At 46.0% G+C, this 16,920-nt stretch overlaps 2 protein-coding genes across 4 annotated transcripts in view; one reads left to right on the plus strand and one right to left on the minus strand.

The window, feature by feature from the left end:
- The window catches only part of LOC125005821 (leucine-rich repeat and fibronectin type-III domain-containing protein 4), a 38,450-nt gene extending 24,796 nt beyond the window's left edge, over positions 1-13,654 (minus strand). Inside the window, exons 1-2 of the mRNA XM_047581439.1 lie at positions 12,004-13,654; positions 10,216-11,041 (exon numbers count right to left, since the gene is read on the minus strand). The gene's annotated coding sequence lies outside the window, so the exon portion shown is untranslated. The remainder of the gene's footprint in view (positions 1-10,215; positions 11,042-12,003) is intronic.
- The window catches only part of LOC125005809 (pyruvate carboxylase, mitochondrial-like), a 277,141-nt gene that overhangs the window by 187,829 nt on the left and 72,392 nt on the right, over positions 1-16,920 (plus strand). The gene's annotated exons all lie outside the window — the stretch shown is intronic.

A 16,920-nucleotide genomic window follows, 5' to 3' on the forward strand; every position in this document is an offset into this window, starting at 1 on the left:
TGCGAGGCGTCACTGTCACGATGGTGGGAGACGCGGGAAGAAGAGCAAGAGACGGGTGATGAGGTGGGAGTGGGAGGAGGAGGAGGAGGAGGTGGTTACTGGTCAAAAACAATGACAGGAGTAGCTGGGACGTTTAAGGGGGCGTTTATGAATTCATTGTCGTGATTTGGACGTGGTCTATATTTTTTTAGGGTCTTTTTTAGGCCAAGTACCCAAAACTGATGAGAGATTAAGTAGGAATCCCCTACCTACTATATGTGTTCAATTTTAACTCTGCATTATCAATATACATTATCATTTTACATTCAATATTGAAAAGAAATTTAAATTTATGGGGGAAAATTAAAAAAAATAATAATAAAAAAAATGCCTAATCAACCAAAGATTTTACTGTAACTCAAGTGTGGCTGCACACTGGGAAGTTGCACTTTCTGGTGGGGGAAAAAAAATGCCATTACGGTAATGGCAGCACAAGGCCAGGGATCCCCAGGAAGAGAGGGTCGTTTGAAGGAATTTGTTGGTAAAAACAAAATTAGTCATCCCCTTAAGATGTCTCGAAGGTCTTCCAGACCTCCCAGTGTTCAAAAGCCCTTTGAATTCTGCCAGTGGCGCAAACCACTGTGAGTTACGGTAATTCAGAAGGTCACGTGCGGGGTTAAGAGGGTACCGATAGTCAGATGTTGACATCGGTGTCAGTGTGTACAGTGTGTAGAAGAATTTCCGTGCGGCGGAACAAGTCGGGAAAGTAAATTTACACGGGATGTTGTCTCGAAGTCCGGCACTGACACAGAAATGTGATAATAAACAGTCTGTGTTCTGTTTGTTGTGCTCTGTGGCAGTTATGCTCTGTTGTGAACTCTGAAAATCCGCCGCTTTTTTCGCACACACAGGTCGAGTGTAATCCCGGTCTTTTCTGTCGAGTGCGGGCCTCTCGAAGAAGAACAAAACCCGAGAAAGTCGATCATTAAGTGCTTTACGTGTAGTTCTCTTTCACTGTGTGCAGTCGTCTGCCCTCCCTTCCTCCTCCTCCTTCTCCTCCTCCCCGCCCACAGATAGGTGCTACTGACAGCAAAAAGCTCACAGGAACCCTGAGGTAAATAATCGAAGTGAAAGCTGCAAAATGGGAAATCAGAGAAAAGAAGTGTAGTGTCTTTTCTTTAAAATAAAAAAAAGAATGCAGTCTACTCATAAAATAATACAGTTCTCCTGAAATACTCCACTCAACTAATTCCTCGCGAACCTTTTTGTGTTGTGTATGCAACACCCCGCCTCACTAAATATTGTTGGAATCCATCCGATCTGGAAGGGTTTTGAAAAATAGTTTCGATTCCTGGCGCATCGGGAGTCGTCCGACTTTTAAAATGTTTGTTTTTTTAATTTACTATTTAACACCCATGATGCGCTTCTCTGTTTCGGATTAGAAAATTAAAAAAAAAGCCTACACGGGGACAGTGTTTTTTTTGTTTTTTTTTTTGTCTCGCTGATGCACATTTCACAGCAGACCATGAAAACTCCTCAGAAGTCTGAAAGCCAAGCTCCGTCCGTGTAGAAAATTCTCAACCGGCGAGCCTTTCATCAGCGAGACTGAAGCGTCGTGGAGTGCTTTTGGCTACGGCGCCTTATCTAAAGTAAGACGCTCTTAAAAGTATCTGTAATCTTTAAACATGGCAACACTTGAGAGGAAGCAAGCCACTCTGCTTGTTCTCCGTCTGTGTGGAGTAAAAAAAAAAATGTTGGCTTTGAAGTTTGCCTTATTTTAAAAGGCTGCCACACTTCACATCAGCGTTGGACAGATAAGCAGCCCAGACTTTAATGAAGTCAGAATGCCTTGTTAAAAACCGAAGTTGGTTAAGTCTTGAAAGTTAAAAACAATATTACCTGGGAGACACGAGTCCGGACCTCCCCCCCATTTCTTTAAAGGCCTCGGCTGAAGACGTGCCAGATATTGTGGGAAGCAGGTGGCGGGAGTTAACCCACTGCTCTGATTTACCACAGGCTGTGAGCTGGTGAGCCATGAACACACCGGACAAGGAAAGCCCAAGCAGCGAGCCGTGGCGGTGGGCTAGCTTTGCTCTGGTTTCGCCTTGAGTTGAGGAGAATTTTGTGCTTTGGTGTCACGGCTCATATCTGGACACCTTCCAGCTGGCTACCTCCACCCGGCGCACTTGTGTCCAATCATTCGGAGGCCTCCAGTGCAAATGTCAAGCAGCTGATCATTGGTTTTCTTGTCAATGCTACCCCTAGCAATGGCGACAAACTGAGAGCGGCAAAAAATTTCTGATATCATTTGGCGTTCTGCGTCCAAATCAATTAACCAAGTAGCTCTGATCGTTTTTCTTTCCAGCTCCCTAACAGTGTTATTAACACTGTTATTACTGTGGCAGCCAATATCCCACTCCTGGCTGATGTTTTGTAATTTAGTTTCCTCCCCTTTGGAAAGCCCACACAACTGCACAGCTTGGGGATTCCATTTTCTGGGAGGTAAATTGATTTGGCAAACAACAGAGGTGACAGTAATTTTCTTTGGCACTGCGGAGGCACAGAGGGACAGGGAGAGGCTTTTCCATAATCAGTTTTGAAACTCTTATTTGAACAGCATCCATCTGAACTTTGTCTACTTTTAGAACCTGTATCCGTGTCCACATTTAATAAATAAATAAAAATCTAAAAGGGACTGGAGAGTAGCATTACAGCATTATCTCTTTTGGACATCCTTTGAAAAGGTATCGGTAGTTTCGTCCTGTGCATCCGAGGCGAGATGGATAGAGTTGAGCAGCTGAAACCCCTCTGTGACACTGCTGTGTGGTTCCTTTTTTTAGTTAGAGAGGTATCATTTTTCATTGGCGGATCGCTGTCGTCTTGCTGCCGCTGCGGGGGCTCAGTGATGTTCCATTTTGATGCGTCCCCGTCCCAGATGGCAGTGGCGTCGTTGCAGCTGATTAAGTTTAACACGGTTCAAGATGGAGGCCAATAAAAGCCTGTAATTAATGGTCTTTGTTCTTGCCACGTCCTCGACGTTTAATGCAGATTCCATATTGAGACGAGTGCGGAGGGGGAAATAAACTTAGCCTGTACCATAACGTTAGCCCCTCTTTGGAAGATTTAGCTTTTTATTCAGTTCCGGCAACGAGGACGATTCAGTGGACTCCGCTGTCTCCTCTAAGTGAAAGCGATGGATAAAGGGGTGATTTACCATTCCCCTTCCATGAAGTGCCGGATCTACATTGTAGATGCACCTCACTAGAAAGGTAAGTACACGTTGCAGCCCTGCAGACCACAATAGCTGTAATTGGCCCAAAATGGGTTTCCTCATTCAAGTCTCCCAGCAGCTGGACGAGCACAGAAGATTCATTCTCCTTCTGCCTCCTACACACCATCTACTCAAAGATCTTCTCTCGTTTCAGTGCGTGCCGTTTATTAACTCCCTCCCAACATGTGGGCTCCGTGTAGATTTCTTTCAGGAGTGTTACTCAAGATTTACAAGACTGAACGCTCGTTTAAAAGTGAGAGATGAGATATCTCGACATGACTGCCATATCCAATCCTACTGTACATTTGCATCTAACATGTTTTTATTCTTTGGAAGACATTCCCCCAGACCGACTTTGTAGAACAGTTTTCAGTCAGTGTACTGCTTCCTTTAACCAACAAATCAACTCTATATTAGAGCTTAAATTAGAGATCGGGCTGATATATTCGTTTTTTTTGGTGGTATTGGCCGATACCTGGGTGCGTTCACCGATACATATGTATGTTTGTTTTTCCACGCAAGATTTCCAGACAGGCACATCCACAGGCAGCCCTGTGTAACATTTGTTATTACTGTGTAATTTTTATCATCAAAAACTGGCAGCACGTATCGGACATATCGGTATCGACCCTAAAAAATCCATATCCGTCGATCTCTAGCTTGAATGTCAATATTTTAACCTTCATTCCAGTGTATTGAGCTTTCAGAGGACACGTGTCATGCATTACTTTGAAATCTGCAGATAAATATTAACTGTTCTGGTTTGTGATGACGGTCCTGCTGGTAAATGTCTGATGGAAAATGAACACCGCTTATTTAATGTAACGTTGCACCGTTGCTTTACCCTGATTACACATTTGATAGCATGAATCTTCTAATGTATCTGAGTCCAGCATCGCTACATAATCTGCACTTGATGCCTTTCTTTTGTTGATTGAATATATCTGCGTTTGCGGTTATTAAGAGGTCACCCAAGGAGATATTCTTCAACTATTTCACTTTCTAGTCCTCATTTTCTTCTTCACACACAAACACTAAAATATCCTTGTGCTTGCATCCACAAATTTACCTCTGCGTGAAACACATTATCACAAGTGTTGCAGAATAACTGCCCTGCCACTCACCCTCAACGTAATGCGCTTGCAGTTTTCCCTTTCTTCTTTCATCCCTCCCATTCCTCCCTCCGTGTCTTCCAAGCTCAACATTTGCCCCATCCTCGTCCTTAATTCCGCCTCGTCCTTCATTCTCTCAGCCTCTCCTGCAACCAGCAGTATTTTTCGGCGGGCTGATTGTGTTCCCGTGTTTGTGTGCACCTGTGCGTGTTTACATAGCCGAGGCTAATCAACCGAAAATTGCAAATCCACCACAAACGCCGGTCGAGAGGCAGCACGCAAAACGCGCCGCTCCCGAGCTCCGCTCCGCTCCCCTCCCCTCCCGCCCCAGCCGGAAGCCCTGCGGCGGCAATTATGTGGACGCTGATTGGCTGACGCGACAGGATGCAGCTCGACAGAAAAGCGCTTCTGCGGGTTACGTGCGCGTTGTGCAATCGGCGGTTTGATGATTCAGCAGGGTTCCCGGCCTTCTAAGGGGAAATCCTGAGCAAGAGAACAATTTACCAATCAGCGCAGTAGGTCAACGACAAGCAGGCCTCTGAATTACAGTGATGGATGTATTGATTGATGCTACAATCATACGTGCGCACTTGTGAAAAACAAAAACAAAACAGGAAATGAAGCCTCTTTCCTTATTTCTTGTGGCCATCTGTGTAATCGCCCTCTCTTAAAGCTAGGGACAGAAGTCCAGAGGTGGCGGTAACGTTCTCAGTGCTGGTTTCAAAGAACTACTAGTAAGAAAAGCAGACTTGCATCTGAACACTCCACAAAGAATAAATCCACCTCCTGCAGGTGGCAGTAGTCTGTATGCGCCACTCAAAACCACCGAAACTACCTTCACACTTGCCCGACACCGACAAATGGCCAACATCAGCTCAGGCCCTTACTATGAGGCACATTAACGCATCACAAGCAGCTGTTTTCCCCCAGAAGTGTGCCACTAATTCAGGCACAACAATGCTTCGCTGCAATGAGCCTGCAGGGGAAAACTGGTTTCCCCTTGAGTTTGTTGATTACAGCGTCTTCCATCCTAATGCTTAGCAGTGCTGACACAGGCAGAAACGCTCGGTGCTTTTCGCTGTGAGGCCTGTTCTCCGCTAAGTGCACGCCGTGAGTGCGTGTTTCTTCTGGCAGGCGTCACCCACACTGTATCTGTGGAAGACGGGAGTGTAGACAAGCGCACGAGGGTGTTGCCGACGCGCTCAGCAGAATTGCGTGTACCGTTCCTGTCTTTTCACCGTTGCGAAACAAATACGTCGTCCGCCTAAAGGAAGCTCTCGCCGTCGTCTAAAGTCCATTTTCTTTGCTCGCTTGTTGTTTTTTTTTTTTTCTTGTTTCCACCTCAGTTATCGCCTAAAATGAATCGATCTCGGAAGAATTGCGCCAGCAAAATATCTGAGCGGGCCAGACTGTCTGAAGGCCACGTTTGATTCGTGGTGTACCGGAGCAACAATCAACAGTCATTTATCAAGCAACAATGCCCAACTGCTCACTCTCTGGGAACGTCTCAGGGTATTTTTCTCCATTACAAGATTTTTTATTTTTTTTTATTATCATTATTATTTTGGATTTTTTTCTTTCTGACTGAACAACCGTTAAAGCAGTTTTAAACGGGGCCATTACAACTTATATTTGAAGCTGGTTGGAGAAAAGTTTTGATGGAATTGAACACATCAAAGTTCAGTGTGTGTGTGTGTGTGTATAAATCCATCCCCTCCTTTCTACTTTCCAATCTCCAGAAGGGCTTTTTATAAAGTGGGATTAGCAAGTTGGACAGATAAGTTTTAAAGTACTTTGGGGGAAAAAAACGTATATATATATATATTTTTTTTTTTTTTTTTTCTGAACAGCTAAATCATACAATTCCAACTTAGTGTCATAGATTGACATCAGTATTACTTAGAGAATGGAATAATCTTTCACAGATATGTGGGGAACTTGCTAACCAGTTGCATGGTATAAGGTCTAGATATCATCTTTTTTTTCCTCTCCATGTTGTTTTAGAGTCTTTTTTTTGTTTTAATCCCCCTACCCAGCCTCCTCACCCACTCACATTCTCCTCCCCCCCCCCCACCCACCCTGTAGGCTTATATCTCTTTCCCCCAAAAACCATCCCTCCGTCTGTCTCGGGTGGTTGCCGTGGTTACGGTTTGCTCTGCTCATCAGGCGCCCGCTGTGCCTAAACAGACTGTCAACAGTTTAATTACTCATCCTTTCATCCCTCTGTCTTTCCTTACCTCTGTACTACACAGTTGCTTCCACCTCTTGCTAGGGAGCCTCTTAGTCACTCCTCCTCCCCTCGGTGACACCTCCTTTTGACTCCTTTCATCCTTTTGCACTTTTTATTTTCTCCTTCTACGCTTCCTCCCGTCTTTTTGCTCCTTTCTTTTTTTCCCCCGTGCCTTTCCTTCCGACTATTACATGTTTGAATCCCACCCTTTTTACGTTTAGTCACATCACAGATTTATTCGATTCATTCCTCCCTCCATCACCACCCAGCTCCCTCCTCCTCCTCCTCCTTCTCTACGTGCCAGCCCTTTATTAGTGTAGTTTTTCTTTCCAGACATTGTTATTCTTCTATTCCCTTTTTCCCCGCTCTCTCTTATCATCTACCTCTCAAGTGTCATCACTTGCCTTTTCAGTCTTCATTACTCAGTCTCTCTACATCCTCCGAGTGTTCCTCCCCACCTTAAACAGTCGGTCTTGTAATTACTCCTCTTCATCACTCTCTGACCATCATCTACCACTCAGTTGCTTAGCGGCCGACGGTGTCTTGGCGTCTCACCCTTCGATCCGCCCGCCGTTCATCAACAACCCCGTTTTTTTTTTTTCTTTTTTCGCACCATTTGTCAACTCGCCCGTTCATCCATCAAGTGCCACTCTCCCGTCGGCGCCCATGTCTCCATTTGTTTCCAAATCTTTCCGCTTCTCGCCTCGATTGAAGGCCGGTTAAATCGGGGAAGGTGTGTGACACCCTTGCATCCATCATTCATCGTGCTCCTTTGATGCCTAGCCACGTGTCTGTCTTCATCTGCTTCGTGCGGCGATTGAGTCGAGGTCTTTCCGTCCCTCTCATCTCCGTCATTTTGCCTTTGAGTGTTCAATAAACCCTTGAACTAAAAAAGCTATTGCCCAGTTACAGCTTAGCAACCTCTCCTCTTTGTTTCATTTAAGTGGAAGCAATGAGCATGATTCTCTAATAATGGAGGCATGCCACTGGTAAACGACTGCAGGGGTGTCGTTGTTGTTGTTGTCGTTGTGGTTATTTTGCCGTTTCCAGAAATAGAATCGCAAGGAATTATTTTATTAGACGTCTTAATCTGCCGTCATGAGCATATCAGGCTGATTATATTATATCACTATAACATAATCCGGAATTACTCACAGGCCTATAGCTTTACATGTCGTGTGTAAACATGCCTCAGTAATTACCAGAGCATCAACTGTGTAGCCTTCTTCTTCTCCTGTGTGTGTGTGTGCACCAGAGTCTGTAAAACCTTATAATATGAGGGCTAATCTCTATAAGCGGATATCTGAGTTGGAATATTCAGAGCCCGTAGATAAGGGACGGGATTTTGTTACTGGACACTTTCCCGACGTATCACGTTTGAGTTGCGATCGGGTTGCATTTAGGCAAGAGGCCCGCGCGGAGAACACAAGAGGCTAACACGAGCTAACACGCTGCGTTTGTAAGACAAATGCTTTTCAACGCCAGCGTAAGCTGCCCGGTCGTGGATGTTGGCTCTCCGTTGCGTTCTGCGTTCTTTTAAGTTTACTTAGCTGAACAATGATCGGTGCAAGATTTAGTTTTAACCCAGATATGTGATGCAGAAGCTCTTAGCAGTTACCAGATGGTCCTAGCACCAGATGGTACTAGTACCAGCTAACCAGCTTTACGCTACTAACCCCCTGCCAACAGTTTTTGATGCTTCGACACAACTCCCCAGTTCCCTCTCCCAACTTTCAACTCTTTCTCGCTCTTTAATAAACTAAATTAGCTCACGTGCCTTCCATTTTATTCTCCATTCACTTGCCAGTCTGTTCGCACTGGCAAGGCTCCTACTTTGAGCAGCGAGCCTCCCATCTGCTCATCTCCCTTACTGTAGGCCACCAAATGACAGACGCCCCCGGTATCGGCGAGCCACGCGGAGCATTAACAAGATAATTGCGAAAAAACGTTCCTTTTCATCCTGCCTTTATTTCGCCGTTTGAACCCGTTGACACGGACCTGCTCTGTATTTTGATGGCGCTCAATAGCAGGAGGGAGCAGAACCAATTAAAGAATTATGACTCGGTTAATGGGAATCAAAAGGCCTCTTTATTGCATTTGCAAAAGACTCGGGCGCCATCTCTTCAGAATTCGCTGAATTTAAAAGGCTCACAAGTAGCCTCGCCACGTGGTGTATTGTTTTCGAGCGTAATCTTTTTGTTTCCAGGGTGATTAATGGCCCTCCAAGTTAGAAAGCCGTAGCTTCATTATTAGAACGTCTGCTACGCGGTAAAGCCCCATGATGCACCATGTTCCCCTCACAGGTATATGTGTAAGTAGCTCATCGCTGGTGTCGGGGATCGTTAGCAGACCTTTCGGGGTCACGTACGACTTAATTGCAGCCAATGGTCTAATTGCAGAAAGCAGCGTAACGATGGCCATCTGTCATTTCTAATTATTCCTTCCCCATTCATCATTCTATTGTTATTTCCCTGCAGTGAACCGCCATCAATCCATCACTCCGTGCCACGTTTTATGATCTCGTCACTCATCGCAAATCTCCTTGTTGATCTCGAACCTTCTGTTTTTTCCCTCTATGTCATTTCTTGCCCCTTCTAATCTGTTATGTCTGAGTCTTTCCTATTATATCACCCCTTCTTGATCCCTCCGTCTTCTTTTCTTCGCCCCCCACCCCCTCCCTCCACCACCACCACCACCTCTCCTGTCATTGCTCTCTGCTGCGACGAGCCCTTCATCATTTTTCTCCTAATCTGTTTTCCCTGTTTCGTTCCTCGCGTCGTCCTTGTCGCCTCGCCTCACTCCTCGCCTCCTGCAGTCCGCTTCACGTGACCCACCTTCGCCTTCAGTACACCCCCCCCCCCCGCATTTCTCTTTCTCCTTTCTCATCGCCCTCTTATCCTCCATATATCCACTCAGTCGGTCTGATCTCCCGTGTCAGTGTGCCAAATCTGTGTGTGTCCGTGTTAGTGTGCTCACATAGACGCAGCTTATGTAAAAAGCCTTCAAACGAAGGGAGGTTAGAACGGTGCTGCTGCTGCCTCTGCCTCACAAACCCCATCAGCCCTGAATCCACATCCACACACACACACACACACTCAACATGCCACACACAAACACACACAACATGCCAGGTGAGATTACATAAAGGCGAGGTGATGAAAGCCAGGCTGAGACGCACCTAGTGGGGAGTAATCTGATACAGGACAGCTGGCTGACACTCGCACGCGGAAACGCGGGAGTGCGAGAGGAAGGTGGAAGGATTCTCAGTGTGCATGTGAAGTTGGAGTGGTCTGACCATTAGAATAATAATAAAGAAAAGCATACAATCATCTGAGCTGTGTGTGTGTGTGTGTGTACCCTGACATTTGCCTCCTATGTTTTTGTTGTTATGAATGCACATCTGTTCATTATTCATAGTCCTGAGAGTGTGTGTGTGTCTGTGTGCATGAGAGACACGGTGCACGAGTTCCCGGTCCAGTGAGTGCTGGTGCTCACCGCATTGATGTACTCAATGATTCAGCACAAGAGAGCTAACCATGCAGATATGGATTTGCCTTTACATGTGTGTGTGTGTGTGTGTGTGTGAGTGTGTGTGTGTCCGTTTGAAACTGCATGGACATTACCTTTTCCGTCTGTGCGGCTCTATAATCCGAATCAGCTCCACATGTTATCCAGGTTTGTGTGTAGGTTTGTGTGCGTGTAGGTGCGTGTGTGTGTGGCACAGATTTTTCGACCCAGGTGTTTCTACTTGTGTCGGGCCAGACTGGGGATGTGGAGGGCCGGGGGTGGGGAGGAGGAGGAGGGGGGATGAGTGGGATGCGTGTCGAAACCTGTCCTACTCCCCTCCACGATCACGAGCCCCCCGCACACATCAAAAGGAGGCGGATGTAGGTCAGTGTCGGACAACCCGGAGAGTCGAAAGGAATTTCCAATCCGGCGATATCCTCTTAGGCCTCTGTAGATGAAGAAAAACCTGGAAAATCCTGAATTACTCGCCCGGTCCCGGCGTGGTATTCCGAAATAGAGACCTCAGTTTGAAAGGAAATCCAAGAATCCACTTTGCTTAAAATCCTATTTATGCCGTCTTGATGTGATTTCCTCATGGCCGCATTCAATTCTCCTCTGCGTTATCGAGCACTCCGGTTAAGAGTAAGACTCCAGGCTGCGATCTTCACCTCCCCTCCTCACCTCCTCACGTCCCCCTTCTTCATCAGACTCTTATTACTTTGCTCTTCACTTTTTTTTTCGTTTCTCTCTTTCCGTCCCCCCTCCCTTCCAGCTCCTTCCTCACTTCCAGGAGTGATTTCCAGGTTGCCTCGGGGCCTCTGTGTTCTCTGCTCGGTGTGATCCGGCGCTCGTTCCCCCGCGCTGAGTTAGTTGTTCATTGATGACCTTGGAGGGAGGTGCAGAGGGAGTGGGTTTGGGAGAGATGGAGGGATGTGTGGAGACCTGAAAGAAAGAGACACACAGGAAGTGTGACTACTCCTTCACTCTCTCTGTGTGTGTTTCTTTAAATCGCATCTTCTTTTCTTTCCCCCCCTTCATTGTTCATTTTCTCCTCCACCAAGCCGACTTCCCTCTCCCTCGGATATTTACACCCTCCCCTCCTTCCTCCCCAGCGTGCACCCCCCTCATTTTTTCTCCCCCCCTCCTCCCTCGCTCCTTCCCGCCCTCCACCGCTCTCACCTGTCTGTCAAAACGAATCAATAGCTCTGAGACCCTCTTAACGCCTCGCAGTGGGCTGCATGGGCCCATTCTTGCATGCACGCACACACACAAACACACACACACACACACTCTCTCAGGGGCACATGTGCACACCCATGCAACACATACTTGCACACACCACCACACTCAGCCACCAGTAAGTAGTCATGCAATGCAAACACGCACAGCCTAATGAAACAACCGGGCTATTGATCAGCCCAGTGAATGTCAGATAGTTGAAAAGTCTCCCCCCCTCCTCCACCACCACTGTCCCCTCCCCTCACACACACACACACACACACATCCACTCACTGACCTGTCAATCAAACTCCAAAAGCCGACACCTTCAAGACAACAATCTCATTATCTTGCTGTAAGACCGTGCACCCACTGTTGTGCGTTCCTTTGAGTGTGTGTGTGTACGTTAGTGCAGCAGCTACATATATGTAGCTCCTGTCCTGGATTTTCTCCCCCCTCCTCTCCTGAATTAAATTGTAAATCCCGATTCATTTCTCCTCCATTCTTGTTCAGCTTCTCCTCCTCCTCCTTCTCCGACGTTCACTTTGCTACTTCAGAAAGCACTATAGAGCCATTTACCCATCAGTGTGTATTATTTCTCATTTCTTCAAGTCTTCTCGCCGTCCTTCCACCCTCACCCTCCTCTCTTTCCTTCCTCCGTTAGATTTAAAGGTGGGATTACTAACCTCGTTTCCCGGCTCATTCCGCCACGACTCCTGGAACCGTCACATCTCCCTGTCTCCGCGGCTCTCGCTCGATCTCAGCTCCGTGGAAAAACACCCATCTCCCTCTCTCTCTCTCTCTCTCTCTCTCTCTCTCTCTCTGTCTCTCTCTCTCCCCCCCTCCCGTCGGCCGTCCCCTCACTCGTTCTCGACAGCTGCAGCAGCGCTCTGTCTGCCTCCTCCACCGCTCTTCCGTCAGGCTGTAGGCTGATTGAATTTTAAGTCATGTTAATCCCACAGAACAGGTACTGAATGAAGGAGGGGACAAAGAAGGGAATAACAGAATGCAGGGTTGTATTTTTAGAAATCTCTCCTCTCCTTCAGGGAGCTTTTTTTTTTTCTCTTCTTTCCCTCCTTGTCCTGCCTCCGCTGGCTCACTTTTCATTCATCCATTTATCTGCCTCTTTATCCTCTTGCTTTTTTTTTCTTCTTCTTCTTCTTTTCCTTTTTTCGTAATTTTGTTTGGTTTTCTTCGTCCTTATCTGGCGGAGAAGAGTGCGGTTCCCGGCGAGGGGCAGAAGAGAGCACTGTGATCTGTCTCCGGCAGCGCCGAGCATCCGACTGAAAGAGGGGGAGAGAGAGAAAAAGAGAGAGAGGCATGGAGATGAGGAGGCACGCAGGAGTGAAGTGATGAGGGGTGATGGGGTAAGAAAGGAGGAAGAAGAAAAGGGGGGAATAATGTGCTGTGTAGGGAGGGTAAGGGGGAAATAAAGAGGCTGAGTAACAATTATACGTTATTACTACATTTATAGAGATATAACACAGATGCTCTTTATTAAGCAACCAGTAGTTTTGGGACGTTCTTCAAAAATAAAACAACAAAATTTAACATTTTCTTTTAAAGATTTGAATCTTTGGTGGAAACCAATGAGATCGAGGCACCTGTGTGCAAGTCTCAAGTAAGTCCCAAGTAAAAAAAAAAAAGAAAAAAAATGGTCAAGTCCCGCAATAGATCAAGTCAAGTCACAGGTTATGTCAAGTGTAAGTCCTTTAATGGATCAAGTCCAAGTCAAGTCACAAGATATCAAAACAATGACTCGAGTCCAAGTCGCCCCATCTCTGTATTTCGTCATTATAGCCATAGGGGGGAGTTCCTCTTAGCGTGCATACGTAGTTAGCGCTTCATTCTGCACGTAAAGAGTGCACTTTTTGAATTACACAACTACAATTCCTGTGTGTCCAGACTGTGAAAACACCCTAAATCAAGCGTAACACGCCGGTTTGAATCACGTGCCGATCCGAACGCCGCGCGTTTCAAAGTATTACCATCCAGTTCTATACAGATGCGTGTAATGACACGCGAGCGCCGATAAAGTACGTTTCAAGCCTCTTGAGTCGAATCTCAAACGAGGGATTTCTTCTTGAAAGGGGGGCTTGTGCGTGAAAGTTGGGCGGCGAGCAGCAGGAGGAGGAGGAGGAGGGATGAAGGGAGAGGAGGGGTGGAGGAGAAAAAAGTCGGCTGGCACGACAAGTAGATGTGAAGCTGTCGGCGCCTCAAGCAACTCTGGGTCAGGCCGGGATGAGAGGGGTAGCGGCAGAGGAGGATGATTAAGAGGGAGCCAGCGCACGAGGGGCCGACTTGTGAGGAGAAAGAGGAGGCCCGAGATCTCTGGGGGCGAGAGGGAGATGAGTGGGGAAGAGGGGGTTGGGGGGAGTGGATGGGGCGATAGGAAGGCGATAGGAACAAGTGTAGCCGATACCACTTCAAACGGGGGTCTGGCGCTTGATTTCCCTGCCACGCCGATAGCAGCTGGAAATAGCCCTTTAATGGAAGCCGCCTGCCAGCAGCGTGCGTGTCCCATTACCGAGCCACAACCTGTAACGTCAGAGCTATCGGACGCTGGAATTAAGTCATCTCCAGCGTCCGCGTATGTGCAGCCGTGTTTTATCAGCGGGGTAGCAACGCTGGAGATGAGACATCGCAAAGATGTTAAAAAGGAGGTCAGGGTAAGAGATTTGCTTGTGTCACGGCCGAATTGGTTTTTCGCGTGTCAATTTTCAGTCGGTTGCCGGTTTACGTCCTCAATCTCCCGTCCGCACCTCTTCATTCACCCTCCGTGCAGCCGCCACGCATTGTTTTAACGTCGTGAGTTTATTTTTTACCCCCTCAGCGTCTCTTTTTTCCTACCGCGGCCGGCGTATTTTTAACCTGGTGAGGCAAACCTCCCTCAAAGCAAGGTCCGGCAAGGAGAAGCCCGATATATAATTTCACCCAGTCGTATCCCGTTTACGGGCGCTCGGTTTAATGGCTCGTTGATTCACAATTAATCAAACCTCTAGTGGTGTGGCGCTCGGTTCTCTTTCGCGGGGAGAGTGACCTTGCTGAATGAAAATAAACTAACGTGACCTACTGCTGGGGGATGAATGAGCCGAGTTCTCCACTCGGGAGGATTCTCATTACTGGCTGAGTTGTTGGTTTACGTGCAAGTGACGAGGATTCAGGGAAATATGACAATAAAACGGGCCCGTGAATGAGTTTGAATTGCACGTAACTAATGAGAGCAAAAGTCAGGATCGGTGTGTGTTTAGAGCCCTTTCAGATCAATCTGATTAAAGTAAAGCTTTTTTTTTTTCTGCCTAGGACTGAGAACTAAGCTGAGAGATTGGCAGGATCTTTACTTCATTCTGATTAATGCTGCACTTAATCAGAACGAGGGGCAGACCTGCTCTGGTTTGGTCAGGCCAAATTAGCCCTCAAAGTGAGAACAGTTACAGGGGAGTCGCCCTACTGACCTAGGGCCGCACAAATCTATCGACTTTATTTATTTATTTTTTTTCATTGCAAATCGGTTCAGTGGTCAATTCGCGGGTGGCGCCAACGAACTGGAAACATCTCGGTGTCAGGTGCTTATGCGGCTCACTTGGGTGCACGCTAACACTTCAGCAGATGGTATTTGTTTGTGAAAGCTGAATACTAAATGAGTTTACACCATGGTTTGTATTACATGGTGTCATTAATGCAAACCAGTTTTTTTTTTTTTTTTTTTTTTTGGTAATTGAAGTGGAACGCTGACGGCAATTGTGCGCGCAGATCCTGAAAAGAGAAATGTGCAGAAAATATGTGAATTTTGCAACTTTCCGTGTGGACATCCTGAAACAGCCTTAACCCTCGGGCGTCCTTTTAATTCGCTGCGCCCACGCAACCTTAATGGACAAAGACGTCTAAAATACTGCTGTAGGAACTTAACAGACTAATATTTCTTCTCATCTTTGTCTTAGCAAATGTCTTGAACCACTTCAGCACTTTACAAAACCACCAAAAAATCAGTCATTTTGAGGAATTTTAACCCTTTAAATGCCAGTGTGATTACTTGAAGTCACTGTTGTTTTCATGATAAAATAAAAAATAAATAAATAAATAAAAAATGGGCTATTTTCCATAAAACTAATGTTGGGTGGGTAGGGAATTTATTTTATTTTATTTTTATTTTTTTCTCAGATCAATCTTGGGTATGACCAAGATTATCTTTTTTTTTTTTTTTGGTAGCATCAGGTGTAAAATTTACCACCCCCTTGTAACTTTAGCGGACAAACATGTGTCATTGACTTCCATTAAAATAAAATTTTATTTTTTTTTATTTCTCAGCAATGACACATTAAAATCATTCATTCTGAAATATTAGGGTTTCATTTGTGGGAAAAATGGTCACATTTGTCATTTTTAGTGTTCATGACTAAAATCATTAGTTTTGCACATTTATTTCACTCGTTTTTGTGCTCATATTATTGAGCTTAGCACTGTGTGTGTATTCATAGCCATATATGCACTTTTTTTTTCCCAAGAAAAAAAAACGGGCCCCTTCTTGCCGTCTAAAGCAAACAGCTCAAGCAGTATTTCACTAAATGCCTCACAGTGATGTTTGCCAAAAAATAAACGACGTGGGGGAAAAAAAGGATAGGTACAGCAAAAGGTGTCAAAGTGTAAATCAAAATTTGAAACTGAACAGCTGCTGTTGAACATGTCCTTGCCAGGAAGAGCAAGAATTTATATTGTGACAAACATTTTTTTTTTTTTTTTTTTTTTTTTTACGAGGTGGCACTTAAGTGTAGAAAGTTTCGGATACTGTAGGTGGTTGGACTCTCGTCTATGAAGGAGACATTAATCCCGGTGTCATTCTTTTCGTATGACAGTGACCCCCGACTTTCAGTCGCACTTATAAAGATCTTCAGCAGCAACAAGAACAGAGAGTCCCACAACAGATGGCGCCTCGCCCCAACAGAGCCCTGGTACCCGCTGAGTCAGGACGTGATCGCGCTAAGAGACAAACAGATCCTCTCTAAGAGACATGGAATGACCTACCACAGTCCCTGGGAGTACTGGTTTTGTTTTAAGGGTTAAATTTACCAAATAATTAAATAATTAATCCACTTTTTTTTCTGTTTACATGATTCCTGATTAATAATTATTTTTGGAAATGGCCAAAACTTGGTGTCCACCAAACAAGGACAACATATAAATGGACTGTGGCTAAATGGAGTGTGGCTAAATATAGGCAACACCGGAGCACAAAAGTGCACACCAATGCACACAAACATGTCACACGTAATCACCAGTGTGCTGAACGATTCCACACACACACACACACTTCACACAGATGCATCGAACACACATCTGACGTAGTCCATTTGCAGCCCAGCAGACGTGCAACATGCACAAACACACACAGAGCGCGGTTGGACATGCACACACGGAGATTGGAATGACTGCATGGCTGCACACACAAACACACTACGGCGTCGCACAAATGAGGACACAACAAAAACCACAAACCACACAAACCCCGGCTCGCTCGGTTGTAATGTCGGGGGGTAAATGGCGTGGAGGTTTAGATCGAAGGGCAGATCCCCCCTCTATTTGTCTCAATCCGGGGATAATGAGAG

This window comes from Mugil cephalus, chromosome 1 (assembly GCF_022458985.1).
Source record: "Mugil cephalus isolate CIBA_MC_2020 chromosome 1, CIBA_Mcephalus_1.1, whole genome shotgun sequence".
Taxonomy (NCBI): Eukaryota; Metazoa; Chordata; class Actinopteri; order Mugiliformes; family Mugilidae; genus Mugil; species Mugil cephalus.